The sequence below is a fragment of the Marmota marmota genome, unplaced genomic scaffold (assembly GCF_001458135.2).
Source record: "Marmota marmota marmota unplaced genomic scaffold, marMar, whole genome shotgun sequence".
In the NCBI taxonomy this organism is placed as follows: domain Eukaryota; kingdom Metazoa; phylum Chordata; class Mammalia; order Rodentia; family Sciuridae; genus Marmota; species Marmota marmota.
The window spans coordinates 4,385,330-4,392,494 of record NW_026000076.1 but is presented as its reverse complement, the minus strand read 5'-3'; the positions used below and the strand labels follow the sequence as shown (position 1 = coordinate 4,392,494).

The following is a 7,165-nucleotide window of genomic DNA, read 5'->3' as shown; positions in this document are numbered from 1 at the left end:
CTCAAGCAAGCCTACTGACTCGACCTTTCAGATAGGTCTATAGGTTACTCTACCAAACCTGGATTTTTGTTTTGTTCTCAATGGAAATTTTTCTAAGTATTTTCTAATTTAAGTTTATTCTAAGATCAGGATATATACATTTTCATAAAATTATTTTCAGCTTATTAGTGACAGGAAACTAGACATGAAATTCTGTCAATTCAAGAAAATGAGAGGGGTTGGGGATATAGATCAATGGTAGGGTGTTTGCCTAGTTAAGAGGCCCTGGGTTAGATCCCCAGTATCACCACAAAATAAACACAAAACAAAACATGGGAAAATATACCTGTATGAAAAAATGATTAAGCTTATAAATCTGTTCTGTTTCATAGAACCAACCATAAATGAAATCCTCTATACCCCATGGATTAAAAGCATAAACTATAAAGATCCATAGTATTTGGTCAAGTAGACATAAAACAGATCAACAGAAAATTTCTGATTATCACTAGACAATTAAGTGAGCCAACTCTTATTTAAGTTTAATTGTGATACAGAAATACATTTCAACTGATTTAAGTCCAACACCAATGAAGAGAAAAATTATAGCACCAAACTTTGCCTTTTTCTATCAGGCTAGAATAGATTCTATTAAGTCTAGAGTTTTTATTTCTCTAGGCTTTGTTCCACACAAATTTGTGCAAGATTTCAACACTGGAAGTCTTAAGTCTATGACGGAAAAGGGAAAATAAAATAAAATAAAAGTCAGACCTCAAGCCAACAAAGGTTACCAAACTACTGGGATACTGCTCTGAAACAAAATCCATCTTGAATATAGATCCTCACAACAGAGCAAAACATTAGGTGCTGTGTTCATTACAGAACCAAACAGATCAAGTTGATGGAAAGCTTTGTTAATGAAACATTCCATCAGCAGTATGCTTGAGATATAAGTCAAAACAGTGTCCAATGACTTGATTTCAAACCAAGTATATTTTATGTTTAGAAACACTGAAAAAACATATTTCATTTGTAATTATGGAAGGAACAAAGCATCATGGCATCAATCCAGAAATTATCAAGAAAATATTGTGAGTTTAAGAAAGACAAAATACAGTCAATTTTGCTGTTCTCTCAGTTGCTTGAATATCACAGTATTTGCAAATATAGCTAAAAGATCCCAACTCTTAAAAGCCTGTATTACTAGTCATTTTCCACTGGATATTTTTAGGATTTTAATGTTTTTTAATCTATCCATACATTCTGCTACACGATAATATCTGAATAGCCGGGACAGTTTTCATTCCGGGCAGTCATTCATTTGATCCTGTGAATGTCATGGTGGAAGAAAGATGATATAGGAACAAATGAAGTCAGAGTACTCACATGTGTCAATCACAGAATTTCTGTCTTAAGATGGAAAACCACTGATTCTGCTTTGAACCAAAGTTTACAGTATCCTATTAAAGGAAATGAGTGGCAATGGCCACTAAAAGTTAAGTGGATGATCCAAGAAGAGAGGACTTAATGAATCCAGGACAACCTATATGCTAAATTTCCCTACTTATTTTACTTAGTGATAAAAATCCTTTTATACCACTTCGTAGCAAGTTAGTAAAGGCATGGTACTCCATTAGAAACTAATCTCATTTATTACAGAGCACAGTGTACAGTTCAGTCATACACCCTAACCTTGATCTATATATAACTCTATGCCTCCTCCCTGCTAGTCAACATTGGAGATGCTTAAAATCTTTTGTGGGAGATGTTTAATTTTGTCACTTATCTTCCAAAAGAGCCCATGTCAAAAAAAAAAAAAAAAAAAAAAAGAGGCCAAATTAATATGCTCTTCAAAGAAAATTAAGCCCAGAGACTTTTCCCCATTTCCCCACCCCGGGGTATAAGATTAGTATATAAACCCACAACATAAGTGTATTGCTTCATTTGTGGGGATGGAGGGGAAGACACCAGGTTGAGAGAAGAAATCAAAGGACTCCAAATGCAGAAACAATTATTAAAATAGTAATACACAAAATGAGTAATGGGATCCATTTTCTAAAGACTTGTCTTGGGAAAGAAAAATTTAATTGCTGTTGCACAAAACATCTGTATGAATTAGAAACTGGCTTCAGTAACATTAGCAGATAATATGTTCTAGAAAGTGGAGGCAACTGGATATAAAATTCTGGCAGCAATTTAATAGAACAGTCCCAGATGGTTAGGCTGAGGCCAACACCTAATGAGGACAAAAGCCTTGTCTGTGGGGAATTTTGGACAACACTTGCAGAAATAGTATACTGTGAACCAAATTGAATTGTTTTCACAAGTGTTGTAAAGTCTCATATAGTTAAAAAATTTTTTTTCCACATGCAATTTTAATTTTACAACAAGAGTGGCATAGAATACCTAAACAGAGAGGAGAACATTCATGCAAGATATCTAACTCCTTGATATAATAATGCATACACTCCAAAATGATCACAACATCTAGGGCTTTCTACAACTACAGGTGGTGGTTATTGAAAACATGGCCCCCAGTACCAACATCTATAAAGCAGCCACCACCTTCTCTGTGTGTTCTCTTTTTGTGTTTTTTTTTTTCTTCATTTTCCTTAATTAACTCTGCTATTGTTGCTGCTTCTTGGAAAAACTGGTAAAAACAAAATTGTAATCATTGAACATAGCACTCTGGCTATGAAGACATTTAAAACCTTCAATCTTTTGGGGTGAAGAAAGCACTGTGTGACATTTAGAACTCTGATTAACAAACATGGTGTTCACAAATTTTCCTGGCTTGAAGACTTCCACAACTTTCCTGGTCAGGTCATCATAAGAGATCTGACTTACGTTTGTTTCAAAGCTAACATAAGAAAATTCTGGTTCTGGAGTGATGAGAATAGTCCGATGAGTTCCATCCGATTTCATTCTATTCACTGAATACTCCCACAAGGATTGAACACTGTGGTGTCAATGACAGAACCTGCATCAGATCACAAATTCCACGCTGATGAATGACATCCTTTGCAGTAACACCATCTTTCATGTAGAACTGGTCCATAACTATTGGATCAAGCTCACTTAACAAAATTTCCAGGGTCTGATCTGGCTGACTTATTACCCAACTCTCTGGGAAACCCAGAGTATACAAGTACCAACAGTCAGAATTCATATGTCCCATACAAAATGCTGCTCCATTTGAAAAAAAAATCTATTTCTTCCCAGAAATTCTGGTGTGGGCATCCTTAATGAGAAGGCTTCATGAAATCCTTGCAAGAATAAAAGATGCTTTGAATTGAGTCAAACCTGCGGTAATCCCTAGCAAGCTTTAACAGGGGAGCCAGTGCTTTCAGCAAGAGGGTGGTACCACATGTCTTTAGAAGGAAACATCTCTTGGAGACAAATATGCTGTCTCGCTGAGTATATAAGCTTCCTGCTTGTCAGTTTTTGTCATACTTGTGATTGAACATTGCGCATCCTTCAAAAGTGCATCTCATTCAGATCTTGGGATAGTGCGAAGATCCCCAGACCCTTGGTTTGCATCATGTTGCTGCCGAGAGAACCAAACCTACAGCAGCTTCTTGGTCCCTTCGAAAAAACGTGCACCTTCCATCACCACGAGACTGCGAACAACCAACAACCACAGAAAATCAACTAAATTAAATCTCTTCTCCCACTGCTGCCAATGCGGCAGATTATTCCAGCTGTCATCCTCTGACAAAACAGCATTTTTGGAAGGTCTATGTGAGAGGACAAGATCATTCCCTAGCTAGCCATTCTACTCTCACATCCAAAGGAGGTAAAAAAGAGAGAGAGGTTTCCTTTCCAATTTCCAAGTTTCCCTTCTCACTCACTAATCTGCTTAATGCATTGCTTGGCTTTTCCGTGTTATAAATTATTTATTTCTAAGACAACATATATGCCTTTAGAAATGGTTGGTCTCAGTACATAAATATGGGTCAATAACATAGATGAAACTCTGTAGAGAAATGGAATCTCCACTTCACACCCCCCAGAGGCTGGGTGAGCTTCAGTAGCTAGGCTTATATTCTCCAACTCACCCCTCTTAATTTAGTTGACTGAAGACGGCCAGTCAGTTCTCTTGCCTGGATAGTCGAAGTTGAAATCCTTGTTTATCACTTCTATTGAGGCCTGGTAAACTTAGAAGGGACACAGCTATCATTTTCCATCTTATATGTAGAAAAGTAGAGAAAGTAGGTGTATTAAGTTATAGGTTCTAACTTTTAAAACAAAACCCAATCTAATTCAAGCTCAAATGACATACAAATCTTCTCTTTTGTATAATAGTTTGAACCTAAGTAGACTGGGAAGGGTTAATAATCACATGAGCTCCATGGAGTTGGGGACCTGGGCTCCTTTCATCTTGTTGCTCTGCCATTCTCAACCTGCAGCTTCCATCTCTAGGTCAAAAACAGTAACTTCTCATGTCATGTTAGCTTACAACTAATCAGCAAGGGGGAAAAAAAAGGAGGATCTCACTCTTCTTTATACCTGGAAATTTTACATCTTGCATTGGCCAGAGTTTAATAAATGTCTACAGTTGTGGCAAAGGAAACTTGGAAGAAATTCTTTAGCTGAGTAACCCCATCTGTCCAGCTAAAACTCTCCTCCTGTAGAAGAGGAAGAGTGATAGACAGGTTCAACATGTAGTCTGAACTAGTCTGACGCTGATTTAGCTGGTCAGCTGGGAATGAGCATCAAGTAGAGGCTCAGAGAAAAAGCAGCAGAGAAAGAGTTGGGCCTCCAGGAGGCAAGGACAGTAATATGGGTTCCTGTTGGCACTCACTTCTTGTGTTCAGTCCCTCATTGAGACCCAAAAGGTTTTCTTCCCTTGTTTATAATAATCCCTGGCTTTGCATGAACCAGCCCAAGTGCTCTTCTGCTTCTTGACACCAAAAAGCATTGATTAAAAAAAACAAAAAACAAAAACAAACAAACAAAAAAAAAAACAACCAACCCAATTATTTGCTCCTGGAGGGTGAGGACCACCTTCTAATTTTTTATTCCTGACCCAGGGTTTTGGTAGTACCCATGCCGAGAAGGCGAATATTGTTTTATTTAATGCATTGCTTCTTGTGGCAGCTGGATGAATTTAGCATCTGTCTCCACCATTTTTGCCAGTTATATAACATAAGACTTCCAATTTGCCTCAAAAACCCAGAAAGGGTGGAGTACCAAGGCAATCGGGAATGTCTCAGTTCCAAAACTGAAGAGGAAAATATTAACTATTTGGGCACAGGCATTCCCTGAAATCTGTCAGCACTCCGAGGGCAGGGCTGTCTGCCCAGCAAAAACCCAGCATCAGATCTTCACCGCACTGTTATGCAAACCAGAAGGCTACAGGGTTTGCTTCCCTCCCCAGAGTGGACAAATGCTTGTGAGTTAAATACCAATGCAATCAGCTCACCCTCAAATGAAAATGTTCTTTGCCTAGATCTGGAGAAGAGTCTCACATAGAACACTTTTTTTTTTTTTAAATTTAACCAACTGGAGAGAAGCACCATTTTATTAAAACTTTTTAAAATGAAGATTTGCTTTTTAATGGGAAATCTGCATTCCATCAACGGAATGAAAAACAATACTCTTGACTAGTTCATTTGATACAAAGCCCAGTACAACACAACTCAAATACACGGTTTTACTGATCATCTCCAACAGAAAATAAAATACCGGGATGTTAGAGGTTTGCTTCACAAGGACTTTTAAACCGACTTCTGTGTATTATAATAAAAACTTCAGGATTCATGTTAAACCAAAGAATTTTACATGTTTGCCTGGCATGTGGAAGGTGTTCAACTGATTTTTGCTGAATGTTTCAATGGATGCTGACAATATAGACTAGAAACATCTATAACATGGTACATTAACATGTAACTTTTAAAACTTACAGGATTTGTGACTGAATATTGCAATTAGTTTCTCTTACCCTGGGAAGGAAATCAAGCCTGTAATGGAAGGGTAAATGACATTGGGGTGGGAGGACTGAGCCGCAGAGCTTTTAATATATAATTACCTAAAAATTGTAAATTACAGCATTGCTACTTTCTGCTTCACTCTAGGCAACACAGCTAAATTTTATAGCACTGAAGTTCTTAGGTCCTTATAATTTTAAAGAAGGCTCACTGCCTGGTGTGGTGGTGCATGCCTGTAATCCCAGCAACTTGGAAGGCTGAGGCACGAAGATTATGAGTTCAAAGCCAGTCTTAGCAACTTAGTGAGGCACTTAGCAACTCGATGAAACCCTGTCGCTAAATAAAATATAAAAAAGGGCTGAAGATGTGGCTCAATGGTTACGCACCCCTGGGTTCAATCCTCAGTACCAAAAAAAAAAAAAAGATTCACTGATGACAGGGTATTACTGCTGGGCAGCATTTTTTACTTGCTCAAGAATATTTTTTTTAGATCCTCTGAATCTTTTTATAGAAATGATATGTTCACCTACATAGGTAATGCTTCTATACCAGCATTCCCCCCCCCCAAAAAAAAGTTTCTTGCAGAGGTAACTAGTTCAGCACTACACTGGGAGACCCCCACTATCAACCCCAGGTTTTCTGATTCTCCAGGAGGACTCCTGGGACCCACATGCAATTGCACTCACAACTGTGACTCACTATAGCAAAAAGAGGCCAAAACAACCAGCAAACAAAAAAAGGAATACGGGGTGAAGCCTGGGGAAAACCAGGCCCAAGCTCCCAAGGGTCCTGTCTGTCCCAGGAGAGTCACAAAGGACACACATCCAGTAATGAGTTCTTCGATAAGCACAGGTGAGAATTGTTGTCAACCAGAAACACTCATTAGAGACTCAGCACCCAATATTTTATTGGGAACTAGTCATGCAGGCAGACTCTACTTGGCACACATGCAAATTCCAGACTCCTCAAAGGAAAGCAGGTGTTCATCATAAACCATATTGTTTGCACAAACAGCTTAGGCACAGTGAGCCACTCTTATCAGTTAATGATGGGAACCCTTGCAAAATCTATATTCCCAGACACCAGTCAACGGCCAACCTTGCAAGCAGGACTTCTCAGGGATGGTAGTTTAGGCTGCTGTGTTAACTCTTTTCTGTGCAAACACTATCATTAAAGTACCAGTAATCATGATAGAGACATTAATACATTTGATCTTTCTTTCTCTTTTTTCTCTCTGTATATTTCCCTTCTTCCTT

General features: G+C 38.2%; 1 pseudogene; it reads right to left on the bottom strand.

Annotated features, from left to right (window-relative positions):
* Positions 1-384: 384 nt before the first annotated feature.
* LOC125620139 lies at positions 385-4,174 on the bottom strand (annotated as a pseudogene).
* Between the last annotated feature and the right edge of the window lie 2,991 nt (positions 4,175-7,165).